Genomic DNA, 23,178 nt, shown 5'->3' with positions numbered 1-23,178 from the left:
ACTTGAAGCTCTTCCTCACCAAAGTAAAAGCGCACATCATAAGAAAACAAACATTAAAAAAAACTCTCACAATGCATTGTGCATAACCGATACTCAGCCTTTTCACGAAATAAATTATGTGTATTAACAAGTTTTTTATATATATAATTATTTTAAATTTTTGTAAACATGTCAAGATCTGATCTGCTTTTTTTTCTTTAAGAAATATTGCTGGCTGCAATTAAAAAAGTTACGTTTAATTAATTAATTAATTAATTAATTAATTAATTTATTTATTTATTTATTTATTTATTTATTTATTCATTCATTTACTTATTTATTTATTTATTTTCCCAATGCAATTATTAAGCTTTACACATTGTTATTATGATTTTACTGGCTGGACTTAGACATGACATATTACACTTTTTTGGCCTCTTAAGACTAAGAAATGGCAACAGTTGTACGGTTCTATTCCCAGTATTGTGTTCTGAACTACAGCAGTGTCGTCCAAAACTATTTGAACCACTAACCCAACTCTGATCTAATTCTCCAGTTAAAAATTTCATACTTTTTTTTGAATGTATCCTTAAACATGTAAAAAAAATTATTATTTAAAAAAGGATCTATATATCAGTATCAGTTCTGAAAAACAGCCTAAACATTTTTTCCTTTATTATTATAGATTAATATGGTTGAAGCAGATATTTAAGAGTTAAAGGAAATGACTTAATGTAACTCATAACCTGTAAACCCATGTCCTTATATCATGTCTTTTAAAATGATCACATTAAATCATTGGTTTATTGTTCTTGTTTATAATGTTGTGTATATCATATTTTTTAAACGGAGTAACTATCCAACCAAAGCAATGGATGAAACAATAAAATTCATAGGTCACGTTCCTAGTATCAAAAACTACGATAAAATACTAAAATAAAATAAAATGAATTAAAACAATTATAACTGAATTAAAAGAAAAAAAAAAAACCCTGAAACACCTTGCCTTTTATGTTTTATTTTGAAGGTTATAGGAAGTGAAGTACAGGTGTAGTTCGTTTGATTTGTAAACGGCATGGTCAACAATTTATTCTTCAAATTTCACCCACATCGCTCCTAATTTTTTGTTTTTAAAACATTCTATCATCCGGAGCAGTGTTACAACATTAAATGTTGACTTATTTTCAGACAGAGATGTTCACACACATCATGACCGTTAACAGTCGTTACAGGTAGTGTTCATATTTAACCGACAGGGGGCAGCATTGTCCATATAAAGCAGAGGGTTAGCTGTCCAGCATCATTCTTACTTCCACTGGAGCATCTCCTCATCTGACAGACAGCAGAGGCTACCCTTCCACGATCTTAAAGGTAAGATACTATTTGCGGTTTTTTATTATTCTACAGGAACAGGAAACCTACAACCAGCTTTAAATATTGCCTGCTAGAGTAACCTATTTACTCTCTGTTTCGCCTTCCTGGTACCAGTTGTAGTGTGTTGGTTTTAAAGGGGCTGCAGAGTGTTGTTGCTGACGTGCGTTTTCATCACACAGGGAGGACGGTAGTACCTGAATGCAATGCAGAAAATAAGAATTGGCAGATGTGCCGTTTCCTTCGTGCATTCGGCGAGTGTAGGCATTTGTGAATCCGGTGGTATGCAGGACGAACCTCTGTGCCTCTGCTGCAGAGTGGCTGCTTGCTCAGCAGCAAAGACGTATCGATGGACAGGAGCTACTCTTTCCAGAATCCACTTATTTTCTGGCTTAGGTGATGAAGTGATGTTGCAGTAAGGGTGCTGATTCAGTAGTGAATGGGAGTAGTTTGGGGGTACATGACTTCCTGTGTGGCTCAAGCTTCCCCAGCTGTGGTTTGTGATGGAGCTACAGCATGTTATCACCATTCCCATCATCTGACTGTGAAATCTTTGCTATCTTCAGCTCTGGGTTGCATTTGACAGTACATTTCCTGACTAAATGGCTGTACCGGAACCATTTGAATTTGACTATTATTAACTCCCAACCTCACAGGAGATGTTCCATAATTGCTGTGATGGAATAGATTTCATTACAGATGTAATAACTAGCAGTGGATTTATCCAGATTTAACAAGGAGGGCTGGTGGGAGGTGCTCTTCTCTCTCATATCCCCATCCAAAGCATAGCCAGGAGAGGTACTGTGGAGGGGATTACTGTGTTTCATCTCCATCTTCACCTTCTGATAACATCATTTTCTCAAGGGAAGGATTTTTCCTCTTAGTCTGACTCTGCCATCCATGTCCTGAGCTAGATACTCTACAGTTACAGCCCCCTAGATCTAGATTTTGATTGGCTGTTGCACGTCACAATAGATACAATGAGATTGTAAAACGATAAAGACATTGGAAACATTTTAGCAACAGACTTATGGTCAAAACAGCTTTAACTTTCAGTAGATGTAACAATGCATTGTCAAATAAACACACAGGAAACCGTGTTTTATCATCCCTGAAGTGTTTGTATGCCCCCCTACGTTGGATGCCAACATTTCAGGCATATCACAGGAATTTAACCCCTAACCTGTAGTCGTAATGAGGGCCATTCTCCGTGCACTGTGAGTGGAATTGGTCTTTATCAAGGCCGGCTTTGTCCCAGGAGGCAACCAGCGGCAGAGGTTGGCGGTGTGGCAGCTTAAAGCCTTGGCCCATGACGTGAAACGACCCCCACCTCCCACCTCCCGCCTCCCCCCGCCTTCTCTCTTTGAGGGGGGACAGTGGAGAGAAAATTAAAGCATGCTGAGTGACAGACAATACTGCTCTCCAAGAATGAGAGGCATGTCCTGAAGCTGAGTTTAGTTTGTCCCTGAACAACAAACTCCTCTGTACACATGTGGGCAGATTTCTCTTCACAGGGTACTCAATATTACTACTGCACATGCTCACAAGCAATTTATTCTCTCTACTAGACCTGAAACTCACTCCAGTTAGAGATACAGATATAAATACTGGAGGTGACATTAGGCTGCTGGGTTGATATTTTAGGATTTGTAGCTACCCCAATGTAAACTAACTTCGAGACTTCTTATTGGTCAAGACTGGCGACTCCTCAGTTAGTTGACTAGCACTGGCTCAAGAGCCAAGAGTTAGATGATTAAGCTCCTGTAGACAGAAAATCAACTTGTACTCTTTTGTTTGTAATGTTGGCTAACAGATTTAGGCTAACTTTTTCCCCTCAAGTTAGTGGTAGCTCAACATCCACCAATGGTGATCCAGTGCACAATGAAAAATTTGGAAGTTGCATTTCACATTGTCATTAATTGCTTCTTTTTTAAAAGCATCCTTTTAGTTTTCTGTTTAGTGTTGCATGCTTAGGTTGCAGAAAATGAACCAAACAATCCCAAAGACATGTCTGATCGTCCACGAGTGAAAACAGATGTGTGCCTTCTTGTTGAAGTGTATTGTGAGAAAGACAGGGGCTCAGACGAATTTGTCCTACCAAAGTGGTGACCTTCAGAAAACCCTTGGTGTGTTCCATTTGTACTTGGAAGTCAGAATTTACGAGTTCTCAGTGGGAAATTTCAACCAGAACCCCCCCTGATATCGTAATTTCCCTACTGGGAAGTCGGCAGATCCACACCACCACCAAATTTACAATCAAAGATGGCTGCCCCAGGTGTAAACAGTAGTTAAGTTCCTGTTATGTTCTGATTATTTTAGAATTTCTGACCAGTGTTTTTTGCTATAAATCAGCTACATATAGTATTATTTGATATTTATATAGAAATATCGCTCTTATGGCAAGTTTTTCCAACTTGGCAACTGGAACACTTTTAACTTGGAGATGACGCGATTCCCACCCTCCACTTCAGAGGTCCGGTCATAGACTGTAAAAAAAAAAAAGGATATTATCTTGCTCATCTGAAAGTAAGGTCTCCACAAAAACTGCTCCCCCTGGTGGCTGGCTGCGGTATAGGTAAAAAAAAAAAAAATCCATCTCCCCAGTCATTCTTGATGGGCTGTGTTCAAACGTTAAAAATTAATACACCTTGTAGAAATGTTTCTCACATCTGATTGTTGTGGTGAAGATATGATTTGGCTGCCTTGTATTCAGGTCCTCTTTTCTCTGACAAATTTCGTTTTCATTAGAAGTTTAAAACAAGGCTTTACATCATTTTTAGTGATGATTGACAGCTGCTGTTCTTGTGTATTTTTGGGGGTATCGTAAAATATGTCAGGAGGCAGAGCCAAGAAGATGTTGGGCACTTGAAAGAAAATTATTATTATTATTTTTGTCACCTGTCTCCACTCAGATTCCCTCTGAGTCCCTCATAGCCTATACTGCGCAGACTCTGGCTGCCAATGGCTGCGCCTGTAACAGGGGTATTTTGACTTCAAAACCGTACAATGGTTAATGGTGGAGCCATGCTGTCCACCATACAGTCAATGGTTCTGATTTTAATGTAACGCAGCATCAAGCAACCACAGTGCTAAGCTAAGCTAGCATTCAGCCAGGTGTTCATATAACTATAGAATAGTTAGCAGTCCCAATCGATGAGACAGTATGTTCCGCTACACTTACAAACCTTTCATCAATCCTGAAATGAACCAAATTGTTGTACTCTAACACATCCACATGAGGAGCTTGAATGTTTTGCTTGGTGAATAATTTTAAAGACAAGTGTTAATAACAGTTCTTCGGAGATTAACAGTGAAACCTGTCAGTATTACTGACGAGGTAACATCTAAATAAAAGCCCTTTTTAATGGTAAGACTTCAGCTTTCCATCTCTGATTGGTTCATTTGAAATGTTTGGAGACATAAAGAGAGGAACGTTACTGTTTTTAATGTTGTAAGCCAACATTTGATCCACTGCATTAATTATTCTACTTTTTCCAGCTCTGAAGTATGATTTACTACGAACATTAAATTGAGCTCATTAGGGGCTGTTTTTGCTTTACTCTCTTACGAGTTAGTTTATTTATTCTCACTGAGAGCCCCAGCAGACGTCTCATACAGGCTCTGTTCAGCCTCGGTTCATTGGGGTGTGTGTGTGTGTGGAAGCGGGTTAATGAGATCCTTCATGAGTTTGTGCATGTGTGCGTAACCTTGCATGCATATGTGCATATATCAGATGAGATCAGTTGGCTGGCTGTACTTTGGATTCCTCCCCCTGCCTCTCCCTCCTCCCTCTCTCCCTCTGCATACTTTAGAGCATCTGAGCGTCTCGCTGCATGCTGTTGAGGTGGGTGTTTCCAGCCCAGCCGCTCTGATGTTAGGAAGCAGCGGCTCCTCCATCCTACTCAGTCTGCTCTCTCCTCTCCCTGCTCTCCTGTTTCAGCCAGCCTGTCTGCCCTCTAGCGTAGTACTCTCCTTTCACTTACCGCTATTCATCACCATCTAGGATACATTTACACAAACCCACGCAGGTAGACAGACAGAGTACCGTCCTTGTGGACTGAAGAGTTTGGCTCATAGATCGAGATTTATCAACGTTAGTTTGGAAAGAGCTGGAAAGTGCGGGATCTGTACCCCAGCTGCTGAAGCTGAACTTCTCTCAACACGTTTTTTTTTTTTTTTTTTTTGTCCCAGAGGATAGGACAGCAAACACGCAGCTGCAGAGGTAAGAGTAGGATGGATGTGATCTGCACTTTCTCTTGTTTATTTTACTGTGATGCTTTGTTCTGACCTTTCTCAGCTCTTTGTTTAGAGCATATCTGTTAACATTTATCCACATGCTTATCTGGTGTGCTCTTCCTCTGGTTTCTACTCTCTGTGTTTCAGCGCATTGTCTTGTAGTGTCATTCTTAGAGCTTAAAACTGGGTGTCAACACCAGCTCACCTTAACATCAGAGCTGCAAATATATCTACTGGAAACAATTTATTGTTATTTAATCGAAAGAGTTGGAAACTAATTTATTTTGTGTCATTTTCAAGTAGAAATCCCTCCTGGGTTGCAGCAAAACAAGCAAACGAGTGATCCTTTTTCAAACTAAAAACATTAATCTAGTAACAGGACATAATCTGCAAGATAAATCCACACTGTAAATAAATTATAGCTTCAACTGTAATGTATATATATCCTGCCATGCTGCAGGAATCCCTCCTCCCTCTTCCTCTTTGTATGCTGATGTTTTGCTTTTGCCCTGAGCTCTGGGATCTCCTGCATCTGTTTTGTAATCAGATGCCAAAAGCGAGGCATGCACTTTCATATTTGTGCACACGTGTACAAACATACTGACAAAGAGAATCTCTGTTTTTCTCGCAGCGTTGTGTTGTTCATGTCCCTTTTGAAATGAGTCAGCCTTTTTAAAAGTGTTTCGTTATCAGACATGTTTTAGCTGACAGATGTAATACAACACGTATGACAGAGAATACTGGACAGTGGATGGAGCAGAGATGAAATAGCATGCAACGGTTGTTTAGGTTGATCATATTTGCAACTTTTTGCATGGCTGCTTCTCAGCGATCTGCATGCACTCTCCCTACTTCTCCTTCTCCTTCTCTCTAATGCAAACCCTCTGTGTCCCCGCTCTTATGTATTCTCAGTTAAGACTTGGTCACTGCTCTGCTCTGCCTGCCACAGAGCATTGGCCATGGTTGGCTGGCTAACCGCAGCTACACAACATTAGAAGCAAAGTGTTCTAGTTAGAGGAGGGGGCATGTTTACACCGTGTCACACTGGGTGTTTTTGTTTGTGTGCGTGTGTGTATTTATTCTGCATTTGCATTTTAACTCACCATCCATGCTCAGGTCAAAGGGCATGTTGTTGTTCACACACACGACACACACTCATACTGTCCTCCGAGGTTTGACTGACCCACATTATAGCTGTCCCTGTGTGTGTGAGTGTGAGTGTGTGTGTGTGTGTGTGTTAATGCGTGTGTCAGTGAGATTTCCTCTGAGGTGATGAGAGGTGAGTCACACCAGCTCACACGCTGGTAGCTTTCACTGTATCGGTGCCACGACGAGTGATTCGCAAAAAGACTCTGTCTGGTTAAAGAGTGAAGCCGTGAAATGTCAACTTTTCAGGAAATGTTAGCTTCTTGGCTAACCATGCATGCATTTTGAGGCTAATCTTGTGTTATCTGAGGGAGTTATGTAATCCTCTGGAGTCATCATTTTTTCAAACAGAGAGAAGATCATGGAGTCTTTTAACAAGTGTTAAGTGTTGGGTTCATCTCAGAGGAGAAAATTCACATTGTATCAACTTTTTTCTGGAAATATCTTTAAAACTATGAGAAGCAATGCCTGGAAATTTGGTACACCCATTCTTTTTTGGTTCAAGAAGAACTGTGAAGACTCTGGTGATTGTGGTATTCTCCCAACACCATCCCACACACTGTCTGAAGCTGCAGACCTTTCTCTTGAACTGTCACATTGTTGCTTTGTCACACCCTTTGATGTCTCATACACTGCATGAAAATAGGATTTCACTTGGGATACCATCAGTAGGTGTACTTTTCAACTAACAGGACAGGCTCTAGGCTCTTAATTTTTTTCTGCTGTAATAAATTGATCCTTATAACTGCCTTGTCTGAGAGGGGGGTATTTCTCCCTTCCTCCGACCACATTAAGATCACACAGATTGGAGTGGTGACGGCTTTGCTACACGTAGGGATGGGTACCAAATTAGGTACTTTTATAGGTACCAACCAAATTCCGTCTGTAGTACCAAGTATTGATTCACTTAATTTAAATGGTACCATGTTCAGTTACCTAAATGCATCCTTGTGACTGTGAGGAAGAGGAAAAGTAGGCAGTTTTCCATGCTAGACATGAACACAGAATAGCAAGGTTATATATTGGAGAATAAATAGATTAAAAAAGAAATTGAAAAACTTTTATACTTTATAATTAATAAAAACGAAATTTTTTACCACATAAACACAAAAAAGTACTGAAAACTGGTACCGTTGAGTATCGGTACCGATTGCCAAGTACCGGGCATCAGTACCGTATGGTTTCAAATGTGAACGGTACCCATCCCTAGCCACACTCACTTGTGTGTCCCCTCAGATGATAATGAAGCTATGAAGCTATAAGCCATGCTAACAGGTTAGCTGCAGTGCTGCACAGAAAAGCCCTGTTTCCACCAAGCAGTCTGGTTTAAATCAGTACTGTTTGGTTCAGGTTGGCTCGGTTAAACCTGATCTTATTTGCGTTTCCACAGCTAACTGTGCCCCCTTGTGGTAGGCACCATGTAAGCTGGATGCCAATAGCTGCGTCAGTATCATAATAGCGTGACGCCATACCAGCGCAACACAGTGCACCCCGTTAATAAATCCAACAAAGAAGTAAAACGTGATACAGTAAACACAGCGTAACTATTGGAGACATCCAGCAATTTGTCTTCTGTGTGATTGGCATGTGGCTCTTTGTTACGAAGTGCAAAAAAGTTTTGTGTAAGGGACGATTCTTTCCACCGATCAACGACTGCAGTGTTGTAGTTCCACCTTTTGGGATCAGATCAATTTAGTCTGGCACCCCAACAGAAGGGGCCCAAAAAGTGGGACGGCTTGTCTTGGTTATTTAGCGATCTGTACTAGGGTTAGTCAGTAGAAACACTGTAAAATGCGTGCCGAGCTGAGACAAACTGAACAGAACTGCTTGATGGAAACGGGGCTAAAGATGCGGGCCTGTCTTCACATCCTGTGGTGTCATTTTTGCTGAATGGCTTCATTGTTGTCTTACAACATTGTTGCCCTCTGCTGGTCTGGCAATGTGTAGCAAGTACCTTTATTTTGTTCTTCATAATCTATGCAGGTCTATGGCCATGGTGTAGATGCAGCCAAACAGCAGGCCACAGGAACCATATAGTTCTTGGGAATGTTATACCAGAAACTAAAAGTTCCTGGGGAAAATTCCACCTGGTGTTAACATACCTCTCAATTTTCGTCTGTCTCAGTTCTAGTTACTCTGAACTATCAGGCAGGATTGTGGAGCTAAAATATCCTTAATAATAAAGATCTGTAGTTTGTTCTGCAGTAAGAACCGGACCATTAGGGACCAAGTCTTGGGTCGAACCGTGCAAGAAAAGCTTAGCAGCTTAATCTGATGGAAAGTGTGTTGGAGCACAGAGGCAGGCACACACACACACACACACACACACACACACACACACACACACACACACACACACACACACACACACACACACACACACACACACACACACATACACACACACACACACACACACACACACACACACACACGGGTTGGCTCACCCAGAATCTGCAGCCACTCCACTGAGCATCTTTGGATGGCTGCTCTCATGCAGAACTCGTGCTTCTTTCTGGTCAACAAAACACACCATGCTCTCCTCTCCTCAGTACACACACTCACACACACACACTAACTACACACTCCCTGCTCTTCCTGACTTTGAGTGATGGTCACGTTGGTAAAATTTGTTATTCTAAAGATAGCTGTGAGCTGATACACAACGCAGCATGAACCACATGGCTCACGACACGATCCCTGCTGATGAGTGTGTGTCTGGCAGGTCCGGGGCAGTGTGCTGCAGGTTGTTTGCTCACCAAGTGTCAGCTGAGATGGCCAGTCATGTGCATGCTGTTTGTGCGTGTGCGTGCGTGTGTGTGTGAAGTTGGCCAGTGCCAGTCGTTGCCAGTCTGCGCTCCGTCTCGACTGGCCGAGTGCCCGGTGCTCCCATGTGTTTCATATTCTCCAGACTCTCACGTCCACTGACTCCTCCTCAGGCTCCTCTGAACCTGTAAATGCCTTTGTTGGCCCACACAGCCGGGGTGTGTTTGCGCACTAATGTGTGTGTTAGGTTGATTTTTTAAAGGGATAAAGGTGTTCAGTTTCTACAGAGCCAAATAATCCACTACAAAGTCAAAACAAAGTGGGAAAAGAAAGAACGTTTGATGTGTTAGATTTCAGCGACACTTCCATGCATGTGTGCTTGAGATTGAGCCATGCAGGATGACACACTTCTTGATTTTTTTATTGTTTCGTCTCTGCTGTGTTTTAAGTTAAGAGAAAAAAGATGTTCTTTCATCATACAAGTGGCAAAGCCCAGACTAAGGAGCTTTAGGGCGCCTTAGCTGTGCTGTAGGCGGGAGGAGGACTCCCTAAACTCTCTGTCTGTGTCAGTCAAAGAAGCCAAAAACCCCTTGCTGTGAACACACAGATACATGAGAGCCCGGAGTCATCATGCCCCACACACACTCACACACACACCAGCTGAGCGAACGCCCAGGGATAGCACTACTAATCTCATTCTCCGTTGACACACTATTCCTCAGCTGTGCCATGCGTTCACAGCTCGTTCCCGCTCATCGTGTTGATATCCTGAAGCTAGCGGTGTATTTCTCCTATCAGTGTCAGCAGAAGGGTGAGTTCACACCGAGCCCTGGGTTTGTGTACAGTTTGCGCCCACAGCACATCTGTCCTGCTTACCACAGCTCCTCACAGATGGCAACACTCAGGAAAAGAAAATGTGGGACTCTGCAGAAGTTCACAGAAAGTGGCTTTGGGATTTCTGAGATGGTTTAGTCTTAGGGCGGTAGACTTTCTCTCGGTGGTGAACAGAGGCGACAGAAGTAAACACATTGAAGGAGAAGCACAGAAACAGGTATGAAAACAAACTGGTACATGAAGAAATGGTGATTCATCTTTGTTAGGGTGAAAGGTAGAGGCTCTGCAGGGTACAGAGAATATTTTAGTGTATCGTAACCCTCTAAGTGTGGCTTTTTCTAAAGCTAACAAATAACATCCTGAAACGTGACTGACTTAACCTGGAGTTTTCCTGCAAACCCCAACAAGATGTCAGAATAAGCAGCAGGAACTATTCACCTCTTGTGACCAGTGAGTAGGCGTAACAAGGTTTGTATCATGGGCGACCAAAGCATCATTGTGCGTTTAATGCAGCTGCTTTGTTCTGTGTTCTGCTTGTCACTCAGCATGTCCACTCAAACGTCTCTGCTGTTAATGTGTCATCATAGTGTCAGACTTCACTTTGTCCGTCTCCTCTGACGTCTTGTAAACACAACACTGTGACCACAGCAGTGTCCTGATTATGTCACGTCTTGCCCCCTGAGACTTTCCTTCCCCGCAGGATTTACTTCTCACTGTGAGGGACATGTATGAACTTTTGCAGAATTTTGTGGGCAAGCAGTATGGAGGTATTATTCTGCCAAAATTTAAGAGCAAGCATATATGAGATTCGAATATATAATATTAATAATAGAAATAAACTTTAATTCTATTATTATAATTATTTATTATTATTATTATTGTTATTATTATTATTTTATTTTTGTGTATTTTCATTATTTATTTATTCATTTATTTATTATTATTATTAATTTTATTATTATAATTATTTTTATTATTTTTATTTTTTATTTTTGTGTGTATGTGTGTGTGTGTGTGTGTATGTGTGAATGAGCACTTGTTTGAGGTGACATAAATGCAAATGAAAATGTTTGTACATTTGATACAAAGTTTGATATGTATCTAAAACTTTAATAAAAATATTGATAAAAAATAATAGAAATAAACTTTATTTACATAGCACTTTTCAAAAATAATGTTGCAAAGTGTAGAGCATAATAAAAACAAACAGTAAAAACAAATAAAACAGAAGAAGTAAAAGAGAGGTAAAAAAAGAATTGTGAGAAAATACAGAAGGCTAGAACCACCACCAAATAAAGGAAAGGAAACGTCTGTACAGAAAAGATTGAAACAACAAAAGGTAAAGGATTTAAGATCCTGCCCATGATAAAGTAAAAAAAAAAGGATTGGAAATAGAAAGAAGCATTTTGACAATTAAAACACTCAGCTAAAATCTCCAATGAAAGCACATCTATAAAGTGTGTCCTTAGAAAAGCTGAGGAGTTGCGCGAACAGATTACTTTTGCAAGCTTTCACAATGCTTGCTCGCAGAGGCTCTTCTGCCCATTAAGCTTTCTCCTGCTTCCTCGTGAGCAAACTTTCTTTTTGGCTGTCAGGGGGTGAGTCCCCCATGGTGTTCTGCAATGTGATTGGCTGTGGTCCTTATCTCATACCACTGGCTATGATCTGTTGGCTGGAGAAAGTAAACAAGAAGGGGCAGTGAAATGTTAAATTCGCCTCCTTGGTTCAAGAAGAATGCCAATGGCTGTTGAAAAGCCTCACAGAAGTTGTTTGATTTTACTAGCTTCCTCTTGTGAACCTACCTTTATATTTGCTAAAAAACTATAAGAGAAATGATTTTAATATTAGCCTACAGATCGTGGAGAGGAAAAGAGAAAGCTTTGGGGACAAAAGAGCGTCTTTGCACGAGCATTGTGAAACCGAAAGTAATCTGCTTGCACAGATGCTAGACTTAAGCGCGTTTGCAGCTGCACATATTTGCTCTGAAATTTTGGCAGAATAATGTCGCCATTAACCAGTCCCAAAGGTTTTAACAGGTAAAAAGCTCTGAAGGCATACTTAGAAGAGTCCTGAATTATTTAAAGAGTAACTTAAGTTATTTAACAAGTTGTTTGTAAAATTTTAGATGTCACTCTAATCTGCAGGTTTAGCTGGTTCATGGTCACCACAGACTGTATAAAACATGGATGTAGCCTCCACGACATCACCGGTCTGTTCCTGAAACCATGAAATGAAGCCAATCCGTGGATGCAGCTACATTTAATATGACGCTGGCTATGAGTTTCCTTTCTAACAGCTACAGGACGCCCATCAGTCATGTAACCCGAACCTTGTTTCTGACTGGACAATCAAAAGATCTTAATAACTTATAAACCGCACAGTTAGAAAAAAATTAACTCACTGTAAAGTATGTGCCGATAGTGAAATCAGCATATTCGACCAAAGCTGTTTTCTGAACCAGGCTGTAAACATGTTTTTGTGGACTGGGTGTCTAAGTGACTTCAGGTCTTTCTGCAGCCAGCCTCAAGCGGATCCTCGATGAATAGTGACTTTTAGCACTTCTGCATAGGCCTCATTTTTACTAACCGGATGTTGCCCCTTGAAGGTCACCCATGTCATTACAAGCTAAGTCTGTTGGTTGGAGACTTTGCACACACATGCCTCTCTTGACTGTTTCTTTAATGATTTCAATGATGAGTCACCCACAGGTTTCTAAAGAGAGATTTTAAAGCTAATCTATGTTGGTTTTCATATTTGAATACTGACCCAGCATGCTATGCTAACTTTTGGTAAACACGAAACAGATAAAGGGGTAGAGCTTAAGTGGGTCGTAAGCATACTAGCAAAAAGTACATCCCACCAGCCTGTTGGTCAGGTTAATTGCACCCCTATTCATGCAAATCTAAACAATATTCTTATTCCTAATGTCTTTTAAATGAAAAATAGTACTGATGAACCTCATTCAGAACAAAACTGTGTTGAAACCTTGCAGGCATGTTTAATTTTGCAGTTCTAAACGGGCTTTTTAGCATTGGTATTAATGGGGATTCCTTGACTTTGGCAGCCAGTCCCAAGTGGACACTTAAGGAACTGCAGTTTTTTAGCACATCTGCATTGATTAAATGTTCAACAAACTAGCCTTGTTTTGGAAATTTTAAAGGTCAACACTGATGCTAAGATCCAGGGGCAGGCCAAAAGTTGTCAGGCTGGATTTGAACCTGGGCCACCTGCGCGAAGGCTAACCTCATAGAGCGTGACCTAAACCACCAGGCCATCTGTGCTCCAAGGGACAACATTCTCAAACATAAAAACATGAAAACTCTTTACCATTCCCAGGAGGACATTCATTATTTATCTCTGTTACTTAAGATACTACACACACACACACGACAGGACCCTCTGGACATGCATCAATAGTGGTGTGTAAGAGTGAGGAGGCTGCACATGGACGGGTGCCCTGAGCAGCGTAGTCTCTGCTTGGTTGTGAAGCTGCCACCTTTCAGTTCCTAAGCCAAGCCCCCAACAGACTGAGCTCCTGCCATGTCAGAAACAGTCACAGAGCACGGTTTGTTATTTCACACTTCTGAGAAGCTAGCATTAATATGCATTAATATGTGGCCGTAAAACATGGACGTCAGAGAGTCAGGCCATCAGATAAAGAAAAAATCATGAGGCAGAAAGGAAGAGGCTTTATTTACCTCAAAGAGAATGAATAGTCAGTAGACATCAGCACTTTAGCCTCTGACAATTTATGAGTTTGTTGTGGCTGATGCTGTTCCAGCCCACTGCTGGAAGGAAGCCAGCGGGAACTGAAGACACTGCCAAGGTAGGCAGATTTCTTTCTGTGCCATGAAAGCACATTTTGTTTTTTAACGAATGTCAGCTGGTTTAGATCTGAGCGGAGAGCAGAATCTCTACTGCCTCTAAACTCATTTATATCATCAGTTTGTGCTCTTTAAACCAATCTGAGTCATCAGGTTCAGCGTTGTTAAAATGAACAAATTAACAACTTAGAATAAGACTTCTTGTCCCTCCAGTCATCATCTTTGGCTTACTTCACATTGTGTGGGCCTGTGGATTCTCAGATACTTGATTATATGTGCAAAAATACTGAAAAGTGTTTTTAAAAGTCCCCTTTAAGGCTAATGCTTTAGTTGGCTAATTACCAAGTAAATGAGCTAAGCCAAAAAAATCTCTCAAAGGCATCAGTTGCTTTCAGTAACTTTAATTAGCAGAGATGATGCCTGACAGACCGCCAGCGGTACCAACCTGTCGCTCAAAGTAGCTTTGTCCTTAATTATGTATATCTGTAAGTTTTAACATAATTAAGTGAGTTATGTAAAACTTTAACTGTGTGCTGTTGGAGAGTGAGAAAGCGAAAAAAAATCAGTGTATTTCATGCTGAAAGCAGTTTGAGTTTTAGTTTAAGGTTGAGTGTTATAAAACCTGACTTTGGTTTACTTTGCAGCGAGACAGAAGAGCAAAAAACTGTGGTTGCAAAGAATACCCAGGAGATCCCATGGTAGAAGGATATTATGATGACAGAATGCTGAGAGTTACACAGTTTAGTGTGTTGTAGTTCTTACACCATGATGTGGTTCTCCGCTCCATCTCCTTGCATGTTTTTAGGCCGACATTAAGGTGGAGTCTTCATTACCAACATGGTGACCTCAGCTGTTGAGCTTCAAAACGTCTAAAGAAACCAATGGTTGACATCATTAAAACTACGCCCATGTTTTATACAGAGTATTAGGTTGATTTGCTTCCAGACTCTTCTTAATCAATGTTGCCGCAATGGAAGAATGAGCTATTTGTGCTGGAACAGAACTGAGCCAGTTTCATTTTATGACCAACTTGTCAAAACTGTTAAAACCTTTTTTATTTATTGGCACAGCTCTTTCAGAGCATCTCCAACGATCTTTCAAGACCCAAATCGTATTGTTTTCTCTGACTATGTAAACACCAAAAATACCTAAGAGGAGTGGACTCTTCTTTTATGTCTCTCTTCCTGTTTTTGATCGCGTTCACTTCGGATACTCCATCCTTTGATCCTCTCCATGATCTCCGTCATCTTTCCTCACAATTGCACCGATCTTTCTCTCTGAACTACTGCAACACATCCCCAGTTGGAGCGTGAGCTGCCTGAACTTTTCTGACTTGCAGCGTCTCGCTTTGTCTCTGTCATCTCACATCTCCTCATATCCATGCTGAGCTCTCATCCAAAAAGCGCACTGCTCTCACCCACAGTAGTTTACGAGCAGGAATGTGATTTACAAGCTCCACCAGACCCCGCCTCCCCCTGCTGAAAACATAATTAACTTCTATAGACGTAGTAAAAGGTTATGAAATTGACATCTATAGATGTCAATAGCAGGGAACACAGACATTTTCATATTGGCCCTAGAAAAGAAAAATGTGGATTTACAAATCTTCTCTTCTTCGTGTATTTATTTGATAAGTTATCCACTACAAATTCTTTGTTTTGGGACCTTTAGCAGATATGAGATTAAAATGTGACTAGTTAGATTAATTAATTAATTACTAGTCCTGTAATTAATTAGATTTTTTTTTTATCGCCCGACAGCATTAATTTCAACCTTTAACAAAAACAGTGTTTGTTGGTCCCGGACCTCCGGAATGTAATCAACATCTTAAGGTACATCTTTTCCACTCTCGAGCACATGTGGTTAAGCATCAAACTAATTATTCTAAGGCATGCATGTTTAATGCATGTCTTGCACTGCATATTAACTTTATCGTTTTTGTCAAAAAACTTCCAGACATCACTTTTCTTGACTGACATGTCGCAGGTTAGCAGATGGTTCTGCATGTGTAATGCACCTGCTTTCAGTGTAATAATATGTTCCTAGAGGGTTGCCGTAGCTGCCGTGAAACAGTTGTTTTTGCTGGAATCTTGCTCAGTATGCTGAAGCCGTGGACGCAGAAGTAGCAAGTTTGTATCCCGTTAATAATTCTCCTACCTCGTATCTTCAGTTAGGCAAAGACAAGTACTCGATTACTTGTATCCATCCCTTAAATTCACATGCAATAAACTTCCTCAGCCCTACAGAATGAATCATGAGATCTAATCCCTGCCATGACAACAGTTTTTAATTTGTAATTTTGCTGTTCTACCAGTTTGTCATATTTTCTGTGTGAATGTGTTTTGTAGCTCTCAGAAAAATTTCCACCTTGATGGAGGATAAAGACTTATCCTCTTGTCTTTATGAAGCCATTTGTGATCTGTAGGTTGATCAGAGTGACTTTTTTCCTAGTTGCTGCCTTTCCCATCCTGTAAAGTCCCTGAAATGTACACTGTGGTCTATTAAAGGCAGGGGATAATATTAAACCATCGTTTTGCACAATTATTGAGCTGAAGAATGGTATGTTTGTGTTCCCAGAGTTTCCATGATGTATGCATGAGTGGGCGAGTTTTAGCTGAACAGAGGTCACTGAGGTGGGCTGGAGTTCATTGCCGAGGAGAGCGATGGAGATTAGAAGAACTATACACTCTGTTCTTTTCTGTTTGTGTCTCTGATCGGGTGGGAGTCACCAGGCTGGCTTTCACTTTCTTCCAAAACTTTTGGATTCTTACTTTTTTAACTCTTGTTAAGTTATTCCTGAGCTCTGTTACACATTTTTCATTCATACAGTGAGTGTTCAGGCAACTTTAGAGCACAGTTTTGCCATCAAGAGCAGAGGCTTTTTGAGCAAATGCTTAAAATTCAACAGATGGGAGCGGTTTTCAGTGACTAGGATTTACACAGACTGGTTTTCAGGTAGACTTTAGATCCAGTCCTGCACAGCAGATCAGCCAGAAATACAAACCGGACATCTCAAGGAGCACCTCAGAGGAACAATAGCGAGGTCCATCCCTACATTGTTTCCCCAAGTTGTAACCCCACCACCGCTCCTTAACCTGTTCCTGGCATTGACAGGCAGGAAAAAACAGAGCCTGCCGTGAGAGGAGCGGAGAGCAGGGAGCGAGAGGAGAACATGTGACTTCCTACACGGTTAAACGCTGTGCTGTTATTGGCTGGCTGCAGGAGGCAGGATCTTCCTGTCTTGGTGTTATTGGAAGTGACCACTCCCTGTTAAAATTCAAGACATGTCCAGTGTGTGTGTGTGAGAGTGTGTGTTTGTGTGTGAGGGAGGCTGTGTGTTGAACCAGAGTTGCCTCAGGCTGTTTGAGTGCATATTTGAATATTTAAGATGCTCACGCTGTATGAAAACATGAATTGTGAAGCAGTGGGATGTTGTTCTTGTAGAGGTCTTGGGAGTTTTGTTTTTCATCTTCTTCTCCTCTTTCTTCTTCTTCTCTTATTTTATTATTCCTTCTGACTCCTCACTCACAATAAGCCTGAATCTGTCTCATATTTCAACTCTAAGACTCTTTAGTTTTACAATTTTCCATATGGCACTGTCTGTCAAAGATGAGCTAAAGTTAGCAGCTTGGCTAGCAGCCGGCAAAGCCCTAGTTTAGAGTGTAAGAAAATAATCATTTAGCTACTTTCTCAACATTTCTGCCAATTCCAGCTACCTGGTTAACGTGTCTTCAATCTAACAAGAGATTTGAGGATTAGCGAGCTCCAAATGAACCCTCTAAAATGAATGGGGAGGAACATTTAGGGTCTTATTATCTAACAAGTGAAACAACCAGAAACAACATAGCAGCAGCTGAGCTTGCAGCTTATCTAGAAATTTTGCACAAAAGCTCAAAAAAAAACTTTGAAAAACTTTTTTTTTTTTAACCTGAAAACTGCTACTACAGTCTAAAACAGGGTTTTTGTTCTACAGAGGAAGAGACTCCTGGATAACCTCTCAAACAATGGACACTCAGGTATTGTTTTCAGACATTTTAAGATCCTGCCAGCTGTTGCTCCTGCATTTCTTTGTGTGTGATAATGAAGCTAAAAACAATGAAGTGCAGGGATGGATAGATGAATGGTTTGCCTCGTACTAAAATAACAGCTTTGTGAATCTGATGCACTGCGATTGCATCCTTAATTTTTTAGTCGGGCTGAATTTCTTTCTTTGCTGATCAGTAATGAAGTGTCCTCATATTCCAGCTATGAGGTCAGTGTCAACCTGCACAATTTGGATCTTAACAAAATTGTCACTTCTCTAGTTTCTACTTCAGGTGGCTCAAACTCACAGGGCCAGCAACACCATTACCACCATGCTCTTGGCCTGAGTCCTTGTTGGTACCAAGGAAGAAATATCCATTTTCTGATTTGACACTGAATGCAGCATCACCACTGCGTGGAACCAAGCATTTAACAACAAACATTTTGCATGCTACCAACATCCTCAAAGTGTTGGGTCTCTGCTAGAAAAATGACGTACCTTAAGTGCAAAGAGTATATCTTTGCATCGGCAAGGTCTAATCCTAGGGACTGCAACCTGCAACTCTGGAGCCTCATGCAGCTTTTTGACTCCTTCATAGTGACTCCTTGTAGCTTTAAAAAAATATCATTGAAAAAGAGATTTTTGTTTTTCTTACACAGGGTACTAATGACTTAAGACAATGACACTAAATACAGTAAATGCATGCATTAACATTTTATTAAAGTATGTATGCATTCCATCTTGCAAGAAAATATTCAAATTTTTTAAGAGATTTTTTGCATTTTTTAAATTGTATAAATTTCAATTTGTTTGAAGTTTCAGTTTTTTGAAGAATTTGCAATAATTGAATATCTTGCACATTTCAAAACTTTGAAATTCTGCAAATTTTAGACATTTATACTATTTTTTGAAAATTGAGGAAATTTCTAAAAATACATTTTACGTAAGGTTTAACATTTGGCAATTTTTAAAAAAAATTAAATTTTTAATGTTTTTTTTTAAATTGTCTCATTTAAATTTTTTTGAAGCTTTTTGAAATTTTCATAAATTTTTCAAATTTATTAAATTTATTTTACAAACTGTTTTTTTTTTTTTTTTTTTTTTACGTATTAAGCAATTTATGAAGAATAAAAAAGTAAGACATCACATTTACAATTTCATTAACACAAAAAAACGTCATGTTTAGTTAACTATTCCCATAGATTTTTACTATGTATTAATTTTATACACTTTTTTTGTACTTAATTGTGTAGATAAAGTAGATTTTGTGGCACCCAAATAACTTAAATCTAGGTGGGCTGAGGCAAAATGGCTCTTATGAAAGTAAAGATTGCAGACCCCTGGTCTATTTGAATTATTCTGGTGTCATAACGAAGGCAGTACTCGTGAAGTTTGATCAGAGGTGTCTTAATTGGTATCTATGTCACTGGCACAAAGGAGAACAAGTGCTTGTATTATTGCCTTTTGTTGTAAAGTGACCCTTAAAGCCCCCAATTGGGTGACCTTAGGGTGCAAATGGTTAAACCAAGACATCTTTTTTGAAGGTCAAAAGAAAGGTTGATGTCAGGCACAGGAGAAGTGGGAGAATGATTATTTCTTTAACTGTGTCATAAACAAAGAGAAAGTTATTGTTCTTATGTGGAGCAGTATGCAAAGTACCAGGGAGACAAACAGACACAGAAAGCTGCAGAGCTAAAGAAAGCGCTATCAATTCTACAAAATATGTTTCAGAAAGCGAGAAAGGAGGCAAATCAAGGAACAGGTCCAGACTTAGTGATGTCCATCTTTAGCTGTACTGAGGTTTTCAAACTGCCATCTCCCTCAGAGCAAATGTGGCCCAGCTGTCTGAGAAGAAGAGCTCTCTGGTGCCTGGAAAGAAAAGCCAAAGTTTGAGACCCCCACTCTACATTGTTGTTACATGTGTGTTAACCTGTAGGGAGTGTTGAACTGAACACAGTTCATACACACTCAACCGACCTATTACATCACCTCCCACTGCTCTTGCTGACAACGCAAGTGACAAAAAGAGTTTGTGGAAAAAACCACAACTATGTCAGAGTTAAGAGGGCTGTGATTGTCACTGTGGGTGCAGCGCATCAGTGGATGCTCTGAGAGATCGAACCACGTCTGTGGTTTGCAAAACCTTGGCTGGTATCAAAAATAGACTGCAGGTTTCTTTTTTTGTCTCTGTGGAGTGTCGAATCTTTTCTTCTGCATTTCTTCAGTTTGGTCAAAGGTTAAGACCCTCCTACAAACTGAGTTAGAGGACATGTAGGGGAATCAAAACACTCATCCAGGGGATTTTTGTGAAACAAGAGTTGAGTGAATCCAGATGTTTTGTTATTAATTCATTATGTGAGATATTTTTCAGGCAAATGCCCAAAAATGTCCTAGTTTCAGCTTCTCAGACATGAGTCGATTCCACTTTTTATGTCTTATATCAAATATCTAAAGACTATCTCGACAAATACACAACAAAAATGGGAATATGTAGTCACTCATTTTCTGTGTCTTAGATGTCTGGAGATTTTAATTTAGGTGTGTGTTCAGTAAACAAATTGACAGGAAGAAAACAAACAGCTCCTCCGCTACAGCAGAATAAGCATCTTCCAGTTGCAGAGCCGCAGCGACTGTGAACTCAAGCGTCAGGATAATGAGCTGATGCAGATACTCGATCTTGAGTTGTGTTCATGTGTTTCTCTTTTTGTGAATGAGCTGCTTCTGAAATTTTGTGTCCTCATTTCCTGAATTCATTTAGAGCCTGACATCGTTCATTTGAAGGTGTTTTGTGCAGCAGTGACGGCTGACTTTTGTTTTATTTGTTGTGAAAGTCACTCAGATTTTATTGGAGTGCTGTGTCCTTTCAGTGTGTTTGTGTGTGGGCCTGTGGGGTGGTTTACTACGTGTCAGTTTTACACTCAAACATTAGGCGTCACACTTTCTCTTTCCAATGACAACCATGTTTTTCTTATGACAGTTTTATGACTTTCATCTGAAAGCAAAGAGAAAATCATCCTTCTCTTTGTCCCCTTGTCCTTTTTTTTCTCTCCATCTCTGACAGGCACACAGAGACACACACAGACACACACACACTAATGTTCCTTTAAACATAGTTTTCTTTCTAAGGAGGGTTAAAGCGCACATATTTAAGGTGATGGGAGTGAAAAAAAGAACAAGAAAGGCAGAGATGAAACAAAGATGAAAAGGAAGACACGATCAGCAGAGCAAAGCGAGGGCAGAGTGAAGTTTTTTTCACTACTGGAGTGCATTTTTTATGTGTGTGTGTATGTGTGTGTGTGTGCCCACAGAGCTTGTTTGATGTTCTTCCCATCTTTCAGACTCACTGGTGCTGAGATAGCTGGCACTAATGGGTTGCATGAAGCTCAGGAATGTAGATCAACAGATGAAGGCTTCACCGTTGTGTGTGTGTGTGTGTGTGAGTGTGTGAGTGTGTGAGTGTGCGCAAGTATGCAGTGTTTGTTCTCTCAGCAGACACACATGGCTCCTTGTAGGTTTCCAGGTTATGGGCTTTCAGATGTGTGTGTGTTTGTCTCTTGTGGGACTCATGGAGTGTGAGGCCTCAGTGGAGCTGCTGCCTGACCAGGATTTAATGAGCCCTGAACCCTGTCTGGTCCTCCACCTGTGAATGTCTTTTCAGTTTCTCTCAGTGTCTTGCTTTCCACCAGGGATAGGGCGCACTTCTGTTTTCTATGGCTGCACACACACACACATGCACGGTGACAACAACACTGTGCATGTATCGCTCTGGCCATTGACTTCATATTGAAGTTTTTCTCCAATGGTTTGGCTCATTTCTTGAAAATAACATGGACAACCCTCCAAACCATTTGGCAGTTATTCACAGCATAATCAAATTTCTCATTCATTTCATCAAATTTCAAATGCCTTTGTTCATTTTTTGCAAATGACAAAGTACAGGTAGCCTACAGTTGGTTAGCACAGTTAGACTAGATTTAGCACCATTTCAAGTGAATAGATCATGTTGATGTGAACTGATTGTTGATTCTCAGTCTAATGGTCAGTCTCTCCAGCATCGTTTCATTGTATAAGTCATCAAATTCACAGTAGTCTGTTGGAATGTCAAAATTAGTCAGCAACTTAAACAATAACATGAATACCATTTATAAATCTCTGGGAACATTTGATTACAGTTTTTATCCATTGGTTTGGCTCATTTCTTGAAGCAGAAATTACATTCTCAAAACTCTTAAGATCATTTGGCAAAACAGTCTTACAGTTCTGCACAACACAACATAGCTCACCTGCAAAAGCGCATTCTCTCCCAAAACTGTTCACTCATGCTGCAAAACTAAGTTCCTTTCCCATACAAAAAGTCAGTGCCACCAAAAATGCAAAGATCCTTCTCAATTGCTTTGGCTCATTTCTTGAAACAGACTGCACGTTCTCAACACTCTTGGTGCTTTTGCGAAAAATAACCTAGAATGACCAGCATAACACCATGGATCACCTGCAAAAAGCTCATATCTCTCCCAAAACATTTCAGTTATGCGTCAAAACCAAATTTCTGTCTCATATAAAAAGTGCATTGTTTGGCTTTGTGTGAGCACTGCAAGTCAAAACGTTATGGCAGGGGACCATTGAGATATCTGTCATGTCCACCTCTTAGTCTGAGCCAGGAATGGGTACTGGAATAGGTACTTTTATTGGTACCGACCGAATTCTGTCAAAAGTACTGGGTACAAATTCACTTAAAATCAAAAGGTACCATGTTTAGGTACCTATATGCATCCTTGTGACTGTGAGGGAGTGGAAGAGTAGGTGATTTTTTTATGCTGGTCATAAACACAGCATTGCAAGGTTATATATTGAAGAATGAATATGTTAAATAGAAAAGAATTAACATTTTATTAATAAACATACTGATATTTTTTACCACATCAACACACAAAAGTACTGGAAATTGGTACTGTCATGTTATGTTGCTGACTAATTTTGACATTTGAACAGATTATTGTG

The 23,178-nt window shown here is 40.2% G+C and overlaps 1 protein-coding gene across 3 annotated transcripts in view; it reads left to right on the top strand.

Moving 5' to 3' along the window:
- Positions 1-1,281: 1,281 nt before the first annotated feature.
- The window catches only part of kank4 (KN motif and ankyrin repeat domains 4), a 130,111-nt gene continuing 108,214 nt past the window's right edge, over positions 1,282-23,178 (top strand). The window contains exon 1 of one of the 3 annotated variants that reach the window (XM_074667997.1): positions 1,282-1,350. The gene's annotated coding sequence lies outside the window, so the exon portion shown is untranslated. Of the gene's footprint in view, positions 1,351-5,256; positions 5,573-23,178 lie in introns of those variants that run through there. The other 2 variants (XM_074668000.1, XM_074667999.1) reach the window with 2 other exon arrangements.

Source organism: Halichoeres trimaculatus, unplaced genomic scaffold (assembly GCF_033239565.1).
Source record: "Halichoeres trimaculatus isolate MK-OKI-2021-1 unplaced genomic scaffold, fHalTri1.1 fHalTri1_scaffold_4, whole genome shotgun sequence".
Classification (NCBI taxonomy): domain Eukaryota; kingdom Metazoa; phylum Chordata; class Actinopteri; order Labriformes; family Labridae; genus Halichoeres; species Halichoeres trimaculatus.
Note: the sequence above shows the minus strand (reverse complement) of the source record. Positions and strands in the feature narration are given on the sequence as shown.